A 16,936-nucleotide genomic window follows, 5' to 3' on the forward strand; every position below is an offset into this window, starting at 1 on the left:
CTTGTTTGTTTGTGCCTTCCAGCCCGCCCCTCCACCCAGATCCCGCCTCCCAGCTGACCCTCCCTCGCCCCTCCCCTTCCACTACCCACATATGACAGATGCCTTTCCGTGCAGCGTTCACGCGCAGCGGTCGCGTCCTATGCGCGCCAAAGGTGCGCCAAAGGTAAGCCTGTCTACGCCCGTCCGCGCCTGGACCGCGCCCAGCGCCAGACCCCCTGGTCCCTGCCATACCCTGCCCACTCGCCTCACATTTGACGCCGCAACTCTCCTCGCCCTTAAACCCAGACACACACCACAATGCTACGTAGCTGACCCGGGACGTACCCACGGCCCCTTCGCCTGTCGCTCCTGCAAATTTACCAAAGACCCATACCACATCCACTATCGCCAAACACAACTCCGACTCCAACCACCTGAAGTGCATCCTGTTGAACACCCGCTCGTTCCACACTACATCACCGGACGTCGCCTTCCTCACTGAAACATGGATGAACGCATCATCAACACCCGACATAGCCATTGCCATCCCTGACAATTACAAGATCATCCGGAAAGACCGCACCGCCCAAACAGGAGGAGGCATCGCTATCGTCCATAGGAACACCATCAAAATCACGACAAGCTCCGACGATAACCTTACAACCGCCGAACACCTCCACTTCCAGATCCACACCGACCCCAGAACCACACTTAGAGGCACCCTCATCTACAGACCACCAGGAACCCGTAAACAATTCAGCGAAGACATCACTGACTTCATCAGTCCACATGCCCTCGCCTCCGAGAACTACATTCTACTAGGAGACCTCAATTTCCACCTGAAAAAGAAAAACGACAACACCACCACCCTTCTGGACAACCTGACAAATCTCGGCCTCAAACAACTTGTTGACACCCCCACCCATATAGCCGGACATACGCTCGACCCAATCTTCACCTCAGCAAACACATCTCCTTTGATCACACCACTGTTGTGTTCACTTCAGCTACAAAACAACGTCGACCAATAATCCCCTACTACCTATCCCCCGGAGAAAATGGAACAAAATCACCACCGACCAACTCCTCACATCACTCAACCAGAACCCACCCGCCCTCTCATCGGACCCAAACCAAGCTGCCATCAAATTCAAACAATGGATCACTCACAGCGCTGACGAACTAGCACCCTTGAAAAACAATCACACCAAACAAAACAACAAAAAGGCCCCCTAGTTCAACGATGACCTCAAGAAATCCAAGAAGCTTTGCCGTACTCTCGAGAAAACATGGAGAAAAAACCCAACCACCGACAACATGACCACCTTCAAGTCAGCCACCCGCAAACACCACCAACTGATCCGATCCACCAAGAAATCAGCATTCAAGAATCGACTCGACAACAACGCCCATAACAGCAAGGAACTATTCAACATCGTCAAGGAATTCACCAACCCCACCGCAGCCTTAAATGACATCACTCCCTCCCAAGACCTCTGCAACTCATTATCCTCCTTCTTCTACAACAAAATTGCCGACATACATAACAGCTTCGTAAACAATTCCAACGAACAATCCTCTCCACCGCCCTCAGAACCTAAACCGCCCCCCTACCACCTTAACGCCTGGAACCCAATCACCACTGAAGACACCATCCGCCTAATGAATTCCATCCACTCTGGCTCGCCAACCGACCCATGTCCCCTCCACATCTACAACAAAGCAGACTCCATCATCGCACCCCATCTCTGTGACATCATCAACTGCTCCTTCAACTCTGCTACCTTCCCAGAAAGTTGGAAACATGCCGAAGTCAGCGCCCTCCTGAAGAAACCCACAGCAGACCCCTCGGAACTTAAAAACTACCGCCCTATATCCCTCCTCCCACTCCCGACCAAAGTAATTGAAAAAGCCGTCAATAGCCAACTCGCCACCTTCCTGGAATCCAACAACTCCCTCGATCCATCACAGTCCGGCTTTCGAGCCAAATACAGCACCGAAACCGCCCTCATTGCAGCAACAGACGACATCCGAACACTACTGGACAACGGAGAAACAGTGGCCCTCATTCTACTCGACCTCTCCGCCGCCTTCGACACTGTCTGTCACAACACCCTCATACAACGCCTCAGCAACATTGGCATAAAAGGTAAAGCCTTGGATTGGATCATCTCGTTCCTCGCCGGAAGAACACAGAGAGTGCGCCTCCCCCCATTCAAATCGGAGGCCACCGAAGTCATCTGCGGTGTACCACAAGGATCATCACTTAGTCCCACCCTCTTCAACGTATACATGAGTCCACTCGCCTCCATCGCGCGCCAACACAACCTCAACATCATCTCCTATGCTGATGACACCCAGCTGATCCTTTCCCTCACCAAAGACCCCAACACCGCCAAAACCAATCTTCACGAAGGCATGAAAGTAGTAGCCATATGGATGAAAAACAGCCGCCTAAAACTTAACTCAGACAAAACGGAAGTGCTCATCCTAGGATCATCCCCCTCTGCTTGGGACGACTCATGGTGGCCTTCGGACCTGGGCTCCGCACCCATACCCACAGACCACGCTCGCAACCTAGGCTTCATCCTAGACTCCTCCCTCTCGATGACCAGACAAGTCAACGCCGTCTCATCCTCCTGCTTCAACGTACTTTGCATGCTCAAAAAAATCTTCCATTGGATCCCCACCAAGACAAGAAAGACCGTCACCCACGCTCTGGTTACGAGTCGACTAGACTACGGAAACACCCTCTACGCCGGAATTACAACCAAACTACAGAAAAAACTCCAACGCATCCAAAACGCATCAGCGAGACTCATTTTGGACATCCCTCGCCATGATCACATTACCGGCCAAATGAAAGACCTCCACTGGCTTCCCGTCAACAAAAGAACAACATTCCGTCTCCTCACCCACGCACACAAGGCCCTCTACAATCTAGGACCCGAATGCCTCAACACTCGTCTATCCTTCTATACACCCAACCGCCAACTAAGATCCTCCAATCAAGGCCTCGCCGCAGTCCCGCGTATCGAAAGGTCCACTATGGGAGGCAGATCCTTCTCTTACCTAGCGGCCAAGTCCTGGAACTCACTCCCCACTCACCTCCGCCTCACACAGAACCACATCTCCTTCAGAAAAGAACTTAAAACCTGGCTTATTGAAAAATAATGAACCCCCTCCCCAAGCGCCTTGAGACCCTCTGGGTGAGTAGCGCGCTATACAAATCCTTGAACTTGAACTTGAACTCACAGTGTGAACTTTACAACTCACTGCAATTCAGAAAGAGCAAGGGTTAATGAAATGGCGGCTTACTTACCTGTAATATTCATTACTTCGAGGCTTAGACCTTCCTGTTGCAGTCCTTACATACGTGTGCGTCAGCTCCCCCTACAGCCATCCTCAAGAAAAAAAATCCCCTGCTCCCATTCCAACTCTCCAGGCCATACCCACATTCTGTGAAACATATCCCCTCACCTCTAGAAATCCTGTAAACCAAAGCACAAGAGGGATGGGAACCAGGTCTGGGAGGTCAAAGAATCGGAGTGATGAATATTGCTGATAAGTAACCGCCCATTACCTCCTTGTCAGACCTCACTGTTACAGTCCTTACATACATGAGCAGATACCTAACCAAAAATTGGCTTCAAACACCATAGCTGCAGAACAGACTTTATTATAATCTCCAAGCAGCACAGTGGCAGCCCCTGCACGGAACGCGACTCAACGTCCCCAAAACTGTCTGATAACCTCCACCCTACCCACAAGTGGTAATGGGACATAAAGGTGTGAGATGAACTCCAAGTGGCGGCCCAGCAAATCTCGGCCATGGAAGCTGCAAACAAGCCCAGGAAGCAGCCCTCCCCCTAGCACCAGCACCCCCCAGGACTCATAAGCCGCAAGATAGCCACCTCAACCACTGACTGAGAGTAGCATGGAAGGCTTAAGACCCTGACTCGCCAAACCAAAGGTCGCAAAAAGTGAATAATGCATTATCCAGATGTACCCAAAGAGCTGCATGACATCCAAATGGCACAGCGGAATCTCCTCTTCAGACTGAGGATCAGCACACCACACAGGCAAAACCGACTCCTCCGAACAATGGAAATAGGAAGGCAACTTAGGAACAAACAAAGGATCAAGTCTGAGAACCACCATATCCGGATAGCACTGCAAAAAAGACTCTGAACACAGCAATGAGCCCAACTCCCCCACACATCTGGCTGAGGTAATAGCCACCAGGAAAATCACCTTGACAGTCAGAAACCATAGGGAAACTTCTTCCAGCAGCTCAAACGGGGCAGACTGCAACTTCAGCATATCCAAATGTTAGTCCCAGCCAGGAGCCAAGGACTAAACCACAGGCTTCTTTGAAAAAGGTCTTGCCACAAGAGGCGCCACTCCAGCACAATCCCGACCCCGAAACGCCTGCACAGCAGCCACTGAGCACGCAAAGAGGAAACAGCCTAGCCCCGATTAAAAGCATCCTTCAGATTATCCTAAACCTTCACAATGTCGACCATCAAGGCTGACCAGCCCTTCCCAAAACACCATTCCTGAAACAAAACCCAATGCCTGGCATAAGATTTTACGGTAGAAGGCTTTCAAGACTGCCGAATAAAGAGAGGAACCTCAGGAGAACAACCCAGCTCCACAAGGTTCAACATCTCTACAAGCAGCCCACCAACTGCAACTGGGCCAGACACTCTTGAAACAGACACATACTTTTCAGGGGACAGGGGTACAAGATTAGCTCCTAAAATGGTAACACCACCAACTGTAACAACAGAGGAAACCACGGCCTCCTGCTCCAGCCCGGCACCATAAGGATCACAGACACCTTGCCCAGCTTGATCTTCAGGAGAATGCTCTGAATCATTGTAATTGGAGGAAAGCCATACAGCAAACCCTGCCCCCATGCAAAGGACATCACAGCTACCTTCCAAACCGTGCTTGATGGACTCAGAGAGCAAAATCTGTCCTTCAATGTTTTCTCTGGGGTCACAAATAGGTTCCCCTCGTGCACCCCAAACTTCTGCATGAGGACCCTAAGTACCCCTGGTCCAAACTCATCTTGGAAAGGGAGGAGAATATCCTGCTCAACCAATTGGCAGCGGAGTTCAACACGCCAGGAAGATGAACCTCCCTCAGTGACAACAAAATCTGCTCTTCCCACTGGCAAATCTGTTGAGCCAACAAATTCAGAGAAGCCACTTTTGCACTCGCCTGATGGCTCACATAGCACACCACCACAGTTTTCTCTGTCCTCAAAAGAACATCGTGATGCACAACAAGGGAGAAATGTAACCAGGGCCAGCTGGACAGCGTTCAACTCCCTCCAGTTTGAACACATCCGAGCCTCCTGGACCGACCTGACCCCCTGAACTGAATCCTGTGCAAGCACTGCTCCCCAACCCAGTTCGCTGGCATCCTTCCTCAAAACCATCATGTCCAGGAGCACAAATAGAGAACCCTTCATGAGATTCCTCACATCCAAGACCCAGGCAAACTCCTGGGAGCTACTTGCACCCCCCCCTCCAGAATCAACTGGTTGTAATCCTGAAACCCTGAACACCAGAGGAAAAGGATGTGAATCACCAAGGGGTACAAGTGCAACCTGGCCCAAGGAACAATCATGACAGTAGCAGCCATCAACCCCTGCACCATCATTCACTGATGTGCCTTGGAAAAATGGGGAGGCTCAAACCGCTCTCAGTTCATTCACAAGAGTCATCCTGCGAGGTTCGGAAAGGAACACCTTCCCCACCCTTTGTCGAAGACCCCTCCAATGTACAAAGGTTCCTGAGCGAGATTCAAATGGTACTTCTCTAGGTTCAACAACCACTGTAGAAGACTGCAGACGTCCCGAGTCTGAGATTGAGCCTTAGGAAAAGAAGAGGAAGAAATCAACCAGTCATCCAATCACAGGAACACCTGGATCCCCTGCACATGCATCAACTTTACCAAAGGAGCCAAAACCTTGGTAAACACCCTAGGTGAAGCAGAAAGACCAAATGGCAATACCTGAAACTGGAAATGCTTACCGCCCACACAAAACCTCAAATACCTCTGTGAGTGCTGGTGCACCGGCACATGATTATAAGTGTCCCTCCAAATCAGAGAGGTCAGAAAATTCCCCCACCGAGAGGAAGGGAAGAATCAGCTTCAGAGTCACCATCTTGAAGGACTGATGAAGAATGTACAAATTCACAGACTTTTAATACAACTCTGTCCTGTAATCGCCATTGGTTTTTTAAATCAGAAATAGCATAGAGTAAGTCCTATGTCCTCTTGCACCACAGGAACATTGAAGATGGCCCCTTGCCCAACAGGTCCTGAAGCCCCCCCAACAGGGCCTGAGGTTTCACAGGTGACCGCCGAACAGGGGTAAAATGGAAGATTTCCAAGGGAGGTGTCACAAACTCTATTTGATACCTCAGTTTGATAATCTGGAGGACCAATTTATCCTTACATACTCCTCCTTGATCCTTAACATACTCCTCCCTGATTGGCAAAACATTCCCCAGGTGACTCCCCACCATGCCCCACCTAGAAACAAAAGATAGTCATGTTTAGCCTGACCTGTGGTATCTGAATCTCCCTGCTGGCCCTGGGACATATGGAAAGAAAGGGACTACCCAGAACGTTCCCTACCACCAAAGGGCTGACTGGACTTTTTTGTCAGAAAAATCTGTCCAAAATCCCTTTTATAGCCAGCAAACTTTCCCTTTAGGGGAGGACAGACAGGGGTCCACAACTTTTTGTACTTCACCATCTTCTTGATCGTAGTCTCTGAAGGATCACCAAATAGTTAGGAGCCCTTGAAGGGTATCTTCATGAGAGCACTCTTCTGGGCTGCCTCCACCTTCCGAGGCTTAAATCATAAATAGCCACCAAAGAGGCCCCAGCCACCGCAGCCGAGGCACTAAGGGAATGGAAAGAAAGGTCAGGCAAAAAACACAACTACTGCTCCAACCAAGTCAACAACTCAGAGGGATCATCATCCTGAAGCAGTTGTTCTGAGACAGTCCTTCAGCAGAGATTGAACCAGATAACCGGTGTACGCCACAGAGATAACTGCCAAATTGGAAGCAGCAAATGACCTCTTCAGAGCCCCTTCAACCTTTTTATCTCCCGGGTCAGAAGGCAGTGCATCCTCAGAAACCACTACACTCTGAGAAGAAAGGCCAGTCAGAAGTATATTAACCTTTACGAAGGAAGGGAACTCCTCCGAAAACCCCTACATTGGTACCTTTTAGCCAGGAACTGGGGAAAGACATGCGTATCCACATCCCGCCATTCCCCTTCCAGCACATTCCGAACAGACTTATGAATGGGTAGAATATCAGGATCCTTTCTTTGATAATTAGCAAAGAAATCTTCCGATTTCTCTGTCACAGAGGGCACACAAAAACCCAAATTGTCCCACACATGTTACAAAACACTGCGAAGGTTAGGATCGGGAGGATCAGGGAAATCCATATTCTGTCTCTTAAGCCCCACCACTCCTCTGGCCTGAAAAGCAGATGAAACAGCCGCCTCAGTCATTCTCTGGACATCAGCTCAGGAAGGAGAGGTCTCAGCCCAGCCATCATCTCCTCCTTCCTATGATTTCACTTCTTTGATCGCTTTCCACCATCATGATGATCCAGAGAGCAGCAGAAAGCACTTCTCTATTTATACATCATCACCATTTAGGGCAAAGACTTCATGAAACACCAATTGCCATGACGTTTGCCCAACCAAGGGACAGGTCATTCAACAGGCACAACCGGCCCATCGACATGAACGTGGAAATCACGTGGTCCATAAAGCGCGTGCTGGCCAATCCCAGCACGGTACCAACAGCCCATAGACCAAGCAAGAGCTTAAATGCACCTCACTTACACTGCAAGTCCATCACTGCTGATACCACTGCAGTACAGCGTATGTGCTGAAAATGGGATCCGTAACACACAGTGCCCAAGGAGCACCAGACCACCAGCCCAGACTCCCTCTAGTGGGAGAGAGGCAATCCATGGGCTTCGTTCCACAATGCTCTTAAGTAAGAGAAGCGGAGCAGGCTGCCGTACCAATGTAGGTGGTACGCAAGGCCAAGCCCCTAACCACCTCCAGAAAAGGTAGGTAGAGCAGACCTTAAGTTGCGAAAAATGCTTACCAGCACCGGTACAGACAAACACCGTGTTCCACCAGCTTGATCCAGTCTTGCAGACAAAAACAACACGATTTCTGGAGTTGAGGTCAGGGTTATGTGCCAGAGGATGTGGGCATGGTCTGGACGGTAGGATGGAAGCAGGGGAGTTTTTTGCTTGAGGATTCTGCAGGGGGAGCTGATGCTCACATATGTGAGGACTGTGACTTGGAGGTCTGACGAGCAGGCCATGGGTTCTTCCATTCATTACAAATAGCAATGCAATGTGTCAGTGGTATGCTACTGCAACTGCAATGGCAAACCCCTAACTAGACAACAATACACAAAAGAGAGTGATATTCATTTATGAAGCTTACAATTTGTAAATGTAGCTTGTCAGCATTGAAGGAGCAGACTGTGGTTCAGAAGGCATCTGCATGCTGAACCCATGACATTCACAGAAAACATATTTATGGTTTGACATGGCAAGACAATTATGTGAGTATCACTGGAGCAGAGATCTGGCTTTGCTCGTATGTTGGGAGCCATGAGTACATGTTTTGATTGGAAAGAAGTGTCTGCCCTTGAGGCATCTATGATCAATGTATTTATGCAGCTAGCTAAGCTTGAATTTTCAGGGGCACACCCATCAATCAATCAGTCAATTTATATAGCGCGCTACTCACCCGCTAGGGTCTCAAGGCGCTGGGGGGAGGGGTGTGTTACTGCTCGAAAAGCCAGGCCTTGAGTTTCCTCCTGAAGGAGAGATGGTCCTGGGTCAGCCGTAGGTGGATGAGGAGGGCGTTCCATGTCTTGGCCGCCAGGTAGGAGAAGGATCTTCCTCCGGCTGTGGCTCTGCGAATGCGTGGTAGGGTGGCGAGGGCAAGGCTGGCCGATCGCAGCTGGGGGGTGGGCGTGTAGAAAGTGAGGCGGTTGTTGAGGTACTTTGGGCCCAGGTCGTGGAGAGCCTTCTGTGCGTGGGTGAGGCGTCTGAAGGTGATCCTCTTGCTGATGGGGAGCCAGTGCAGGTCTCTGAGGTGGGCGGAGATGTGGTTGTGGCGGGAGATGTCCAGGACGAGTCGTGCGGAGGCGTTCTGTATGCGCTGGAGTCTTTTCTGTAGTTTGGCTGTGGTTCCCGCGTAGAGGGTGTTCCCGTAGTCCAGTCAGCTGGTGACGAGTGCCTGGGTGACCGTCTTCCTGGTGTTGGTGGGGATCCATCGGAAGATCTTTCAGAGCATGCGCAGGGTGCTGAAACAGGATGACGAGACGGTGTTGACTTGTTTGGTCATCGAGAGGGTGGAGTCCAGGATGATGCCCAGGTTTCGTGCGTGGTCCGTTGGCTTGGGGGTGGTGCCCAGAGCAGGGGGCCACCAGGAGTCATCCCAGGCGGAGGGGGATGATCCCAGGATGAGGACTTCCGTCTTGTCTGGGTTCAGTTTCAGGCGGCTGTTCTTCATCCACTCGTCGACGTCTTTGATTCCTTTGTGTAGGCTGGCTTTGGCGGTGGCGGGGTCGTTGGTGAGTTTAAAGCGCTATTTATAGCCCACAAAGCTGTCTGGAAAACAGGTCCCATCATTCTTCATTCAATGCTACCACTTTACCAACCATCTAGATCCCTCCGCTCCAGTAACCAAGTTTTAGCAACTACCAGGAAGGTAAAAAAAAATAGGTGGGAAGGGTGCTCTTTTTCGTATTCAGCGGCCAAGCTATGGAACGCTCTTCCTCAGCTAATATGAGAGACCCGCAGTCTAACTGCCTTTCGTAAACTTTTGAAAACGCATCTATTCGACCGATAATTTTGCTAGAACTCTGTGACTGCTGCTTCTGGGTTCTGAAGCGCTACGAGGCCTCCGGGTAGTATAGGCGCTATTTAAATATTCTTTAATTCATTCATTCATTCATCAGCTGGGTGTCGCCGGCATAGGAAATGATGTTAAGGTTGTGTTGGCGTGCGATGGCCGCGAGGGGGCTAATGTAGACGTTGAAGAGGGTGGGGCTGAGCAAGGAACCTTGAGGTACGCCGCAGATGACTTCGATGGCTGCGGATCGGAACGGGGGCAGGCGGACTCTCTGGGTTCTTCCGGCGAGGAACGAGATGATCCACTCGAGTGCCTTCTCTTGGATTCTGGTGTTGCTGAGGTGCTGTGTTAGGGTGCGGTGACAAACTATGTTGGACGCCGCAGAGAGGTCCAGGAGGATGAGGGCAGCTGTTTCCCCTTTGTCGAGCAGGGATCTGATGTCATCGGTGGCTGCGATGAGGACGGTCTTGTAAAGGTGGCGGTGGCGAAGGAGATGTTGATGATGTCCCGGAGTTGGGGTGCGATGATCGAGTCGGCCTTGTTGAAGACGTGGTGGGGCAGGGGTCGGTAGGGGATCCGGAGTGGATGGTGTTCATCGTGCGGGTGGTGGCTGCGGTGTTGACCGGGGTCCAGTTGCAAAGGGTGGTGGTGGGGGGAGTTGGTTCGGTGGTTGGGTGTGTGGTCTGTGCGCCGAAGCTGTTGTGTATGTCAGCGATCTTGCGGTGGAAGAATGAGGCGAGCGAGTGGCAGAAGTCTGGCGAGGGTGTGATGTCGTTGTTTCCGACGCTGGGGTTGGAGTGTTCTTTGACGATGCTGAAGAGTTCCTTACTGTTGTGGGTGTTGTTTGTTGTCCAGTCGTTCTTTGAATGTTGTTCTTTTGGTGGTGCAGATCAGCTGGTGGTGTATGCGGGTGGCGTTCTTGAGGGCTGTCATGTTTTCTGTAGTCTGGTTGTGGCGCCTGGCTTTTTCGAGGGTGCGGCAGTTTTTCTTGGATGTTTTGAGTTTGTTGGTGAACCACGAGTCTTTCTTGCTGCCGGGTCCGCTGGGTGGATTCTTCAGAGGTGCGAGGTCGTCGGCGCAGTTGGTGAGCCACTGAGTGAAGTTGCGGGCTGCTTCGTTGGGGTCTGTTGCGCTGGCGGGAGGGTTCTGGCTGAGGGAGGTGGTGAGCTGGTCGGCGGTGATCTTGTTCCAGCTTCTGCGGGGAGCCTGTTGCGGGTGGTGGTGGGTGGTGGTTCTCCTGAAGTTGAAGTGGACGCAGCTGTGATCGGTCCAATGAAGTCCGGTGGAGTGGCTGAAGGAGATGTGCTTGCTGGAGGAGAAGAGGGGGTCAGGCGTGTGGCTGGCGTAGTGGGTGGGGGTGTTCACCAGTTGCTTGAGTCCGAGGTTGGCGAGGTTGTCCAGCAGGGTGGTGGTGTTGCTGTCATTGTTGTTTTCCAAGTGGAAGTTGAGGTCCCCTAGGAGGATGTAGTCAGAGGAGATGAGGGCGTGCGGACTGATGAAGTCTGAGATGGCTTCCCTGAATTGTGTGCGTGGTCCCGGGGGTCTGTGGATGAGAGTGCCTCTGAGGGTGGTGTTGGGGTCAGTGTGTATCTGGAAGTGAAGGTGCTCGGCGGCGGTGAGGGTGTCGTCGGAGTTGTTCATGATGTGGATGGTGTTCCTGTGGATGATGGCGACGACAATGTAATGCTGTAAAAAGGCCTAAAATAACCAGATAATGAATGGTGTTCATCTTTCTCTGGCAGCAGCACAGATGGTTGGAGGGTAGTCAATAGTGTACATGGGTTTTGAGGTTTGCAACTGCCACCTGACCTTTTAACCTACACCAATACTATTACTGTCCTTTGCTTCCACACAAATAAATATTCATTGCCTTGCTATTAACCTGTAATGCTTCACATTATTACAGCACATTTATTTACAACCAGGCTGCAATAAAAAAAGTAGTAATTTTGTGAATGTAGAAGAAGGGATCGAGGTATGTTCTCCATTACTGCTTCTATTCCTGCATTTGCAGTCTGGTCAATAGGGATGAAAAAAATAATCCCATCTAATTAACATTAATGCAGATATATTCTGTAAACCAAATTGAGTGGTTGTTTTGGGCTGCAATATACATGCACAGCACATCCACTGCAGTTCAAAATGAAATTTGGGTCACAAAGCAATCCCTGTTTTGTCCAGAGGCAATGTGTGAAGTATTTATGCAGCAATCAAACAGTAATAAGGTGAAATCACAATACAATAAAAATGCCACACCAATCTAGGAAAACAGAGTACATTTTAATAAATAAGATGATGCCGGAATGACAAAACTAATCAATAGAACCGGAGATATGTAATTTCAAAATATAAGGGAAGTATACCACCTAAAAGCACAAAATGCCACTCACAGTCATCTGGTTCTGCTAGATCGGGAGAAAGTCACAAGCGCAGGCCAACCATGATGGAGCGCAAGCCAAATACAGGGACTAAATTAGTCCAGCAGAAAAAGATGTCTTCTCAAAGTCTGGTGCGAAGAATCCAGTTGGCAGTGGAGGAGGCCATGAGGATCAGAGACAGCATCATGGATGTTCGTCGCTATAGCATGAAGAGCAGGTTTAGCATTGCAGGTGGTCATCACTGTTGCACAAAGATCTGGTCAGGTGTTGTGGATGGCCATTGTTGCACATTGGTGATCACCGTGGACTGTCATTGCTGTTGGGTAAAGTACAGATCTTGCATTGTTGGCAATCACTGACGGTCGCTGTAGTGTGAAGACCCAGTTCAAGTTGGTGATCCTCACGTTCAGCAGAGTTTCAACATGAATAGGCCCATTCATGGCCATAAGGAGCCCATAACTTCAGCATTTCTCTCTTTCTTTAAGAGGACTGCATTCTGATACCAGCCAAGGGTCCAGGACCTTGGGGGCACCTTTTTGTGTTCAGGGATTCACTCTAGCCGAGGCTAGCATGGCTCAGGCAGGTCCTATTGCAGGTCCAAAGAGGTCCAGTTGCATCAAGTCATCTGGACAACTACAGGAAGGCCTCTGGAGCTTGTTGTGTCCCTGTAGCTCAGAACCGGAGGCCAGCCAGCTAGCCCATGGAGTCTCTTTTATGGTCCTGGGTCAAGGATCAGGTCAAGGATTCCTTCCTCAAGCATCAGGGTGGTCTTTCAAATAACAAGGCACTAGGTCAGTCCTTCTGCGTCTTTCAGCAGCCCAGAAGTGATCTGATGAGTGTTTAAAAAGGTTCAATATTGAAAGCTGGTGCCAGCATTTGAAGTGGGGGGACTACCCACAAATCTGGTTCTGGAAACTTCCTTCTTTCCCCTGTGAAGGCTACAAGTAGTCTAGGTTGACTAAAGGCTGGTGTCAAGATCCTTTGTGTGTTTGCTGGAGGCATTCCTTTGAAATTTAAATAGGGCAAATAACAGCTCTGGTGCAACCAACCTGGCAGGATGGCCCATCCTGCCAACATTCTACTCCTTCTTTGTTTTATTATCTGGGAAGAATACACAAAGGCCAACTGCTACTATATTCACAATCATATGAACCAGGACACAGGCAACAGGCACCAAATAGTGAGGACACCAACATTTCAACTTTCTAAAAGAGCTATTTTCAGAATTGTGACTTTAATTTCAACTATACCAATGAAGAGGGATTTAAACTGCAGTTCATTTTAGCTTGAGAGTTGAACATCATATTCCTGTCTGGTCCCAAAATTAAGCTATCACTTATTAAGTGATCTAAGGTAATTCAATGTTATCCTAAGGGAATGATAGGTCTGGCAATAGTGCAAAAATGGCTTTAGGAGTCTTCACTACCAGGACATGTCAAACTTAAAACCACATGTTCTGCTTTTTAAATACAATGCACCATCTCCTATGAGCTTAAAGGGCATATTTTAGGGGTGACTTACATATGTTCATAAGGAAGGTTTTGGCCTGGCCAAAGGTTTATTTTGCCATGTCAAAATAGCACTTTATTCGTGATATACATGGCTGCAGTGGGAGGCATGAGGCATGTTTTAAAAGGCCACTTTGGTGGTGGTGGGGCACAATGAGTGCTTAATTCCCTCCTAGCACATTTAATTTACAGGTCCGGAGTCGATAAGATACCATTTACTAGCGACTTATAAGGAAACTAAATGTGTCATTTATATGTAGGCTGATTGTACCATGTTTAAATGAGAGAGCACAAGCACTTCAGCACTCATTAGCAGTGGTAGAGTGCACAGAGTGCTAAAGACAATACAAATACATTCAGCAGTACTGTGCAAATATTTTTCTAGGTAGCCTTTACACTAGTTTGACTAAAACCGAAACACAAACGCAAATCATTGACCTATTATCAGCAGATAACAAAACATTGGAATGCTTTTAAAATTTCGTATTTAGCTTGGTGGTATTCTGTATGTCACAACCACAGACTTGACACAACCTTTGCTTTTCCCAGGTCTCTTAAACAAAAACGATTACATTTATGGTCTCCTATCACACAATGTTTGGATAATAGTGCTAAAAAGTCCTTTGCTCCAGCACCATATATTCAAGAAGTTGCTCAACCCCCTTGAATTCTCTGTTTTGTAATCATTTGAATACTTACTTGGTTTCATTTCATCTTGATTTGTTGTATACCTATTGTTCAGCCCGTTTTCTTCCTTGTATTTTTGCCATAATTTTTTTTGTACGATTACCTGCCTATATGCTTGTATTGATACTTTTTGCAATTTTTTTTGATGCTCTGTTTTTTGATACTATGACGTTTCCCTTTTGACATTATTTCAATAAACTTATCTTTTGAACCTTAAAAAAGAAGCAATTGGAGTGGTATACATAATGTAGGGTTTATTTGGAGAAATCAAAGGAACACTATTTAATTGTCAAAAAGTTGTGTAAATGCTATGATTGCCAAAAACTCGATATTATGTTTGGTAGATATCAGAAAAGCAACTGGAAATATATGATTATTCCAAGTTGGAGTTATCACTCGATCTGGTAAATTATTGCTTTATATTAGCACATACATGGCACAAATCTAAAAACAACTATTTGGTCTGACTTGAAAATAATAAATTCATTAAAAAAATGCAGGATAGATAGAAGCAAAAATAACATCGTAATTAAAATAGTCCTCGGGCGTAAAAAGGTTCGGATAGTTGTAGGTGTAAATTCTAAAACTAAAAACGTACCGGGTGTTGCTTTCTGTAATGTTCATTCATCTCCCCACAAGTACACACTGAGGCACTGTAATGGTGATGAACTGATATTTATTCAATAATACAAAGTATTCAGAGCTTAGGGCGCCGAGCGTCTATCTCTCTCAAGCTCCGGTCGCCAACTGCCGTTTGCCCTAGTTCGCGCCTTCCTCATGCGCCTCTCTGCGCCTGCGCGCGCCTACCGCTCCAGTCTATGGCGTGACGCGTCATCGCGTACACGCTCATAGACTAGAGCGCATACCACATATCTCCCCCCTTTAATATAACCAACATAACATTCCCCCCAACAGGTTGCGTGTCCCCGGCAGTGAGTTTATGTCTCTGTGGGGCACCTCGGGAGGTGGCACCATGTATCTAGTGTCCATCCATTACAAAGTCTCTATAACGAGAGGGCACAGTAACTGCCCTTCCACTGCGGGTGTGTCTTACCGGCATGTTCTCTTCCACCTCTGTCTCTCCTTGGGATCTCTCATCTTCTCTCAACTCTCCTCTCTGCGCTGCGTTCACCGGTGTGCCATCTCTGTCGGTAGACACTGCATCAGGAACATCCACTTCATTGTCCTCTCCTACGCCTTCCCACCGGTCTTCTGTGCTGTGCCCCGATTGGGGTCTTGCTTCCTGGAAGTCCATCCGTCTCTCATCCTCCTCAGACTTGGGCCATACTATTATTTTATTGACTCTGGCCATGCGGTCTTGTGACCACACCTTGCCGTCGCTGAGGAGAGCCGCCCTGCCTCGTACTTCCTTAACCTGTAGGGGCCGGCTAAACTTACTTTCACCTTTCTTTTGTATGGTAGGGAGTTTGACCCTGACCCATTCTCCCTCTTCCAGCTCAGTTTCCTTTGTGTTGCGTCGCTTGTCATAGTGTGCAGCATAGATCTTCTGGGCCTTCTCCAGATTGTGCTGCACCACCGCTGGGGACCACTTGCTGGTGATGGTCTTCTCCCTCCATGCTACGTTGTCCCGGGTGAAGGGATGCCGTCCTCTTAGCACTTGGAACGGACTGTACCCCACTACTGAGGGAGTGATCCGGTAGGCCCACAGCATGCTCATTACTTCAGCTTCCCAGTCCTTTCCTTGTGATATGGCTGCCTGAATGGAGCCCATGAGCACACGGTTGAACCTTTCTACCTGGCCGTTGCATGCCGGATGATAGACGGCTGTGTGTTTCACCTCGATCCCGTTCCTCTTCATAAATCGAACCCACTTGTCCGATACAAATTGCGGTCCATTGTCACTGAGAATGGATTTGGGTATACCCTCTCGTAGGAACACCGAGGTCAGGAATTTCAATATCGTGTCAGTGTCCATGGACTCTTGTATGTCCACTTCAGGCCATTTGGAATACTTGTCTATTATCACACATATATATTTGTTCACACCTCTACTGTCTAGGACGGGCCCCAGAATTTCTATTGCCACGTTTTCCCAGGGGCTTTGCGGGGTGTCAAACTTCCCCAATGCAGGTCTGAGTGGGTGTAGCACCTTGTCCGCTCCTTGGCACTGCCCACACTCCCGCACTTGTCTTTCTATGTGGGCATCCATGCCTGGCCACCAATACATCTGCTTGACCAGCGCCTTGGTTTTCACAATGCCCAAATGTCCTTCATGCAGTAGCTTCAACAACCGGGGTATCAGTGTCACTGGGGGCACAACCCTTTCACCCCTATACAAGAAAATTCCCGAATCACTCAGGGACAGTTCCTCTCTCATCTCATAGAATCTTCGCACTCCTTCTGTGAGCTTCTTTTTGTCCGGCCAGCCCGACGTGAGGTGTCTCCTTACTTCCACCTTCTCCGCATCTAGCTCGTAGGCGGCCTCCCATT

Source organism: Lissotriton vulgaris, chromosome 3_1, assembly GCF_964263255.1.
Source record: "Lissotriton vulgaris chromosome 3_1, aLisVul1.2, whole genome shotgun sequence".
NCBI lineage: Eukaryota > Metazoa > Chordata > Amphibia > Caudata > Salamandridae > Lissotriton > Lissotriton vulgaris.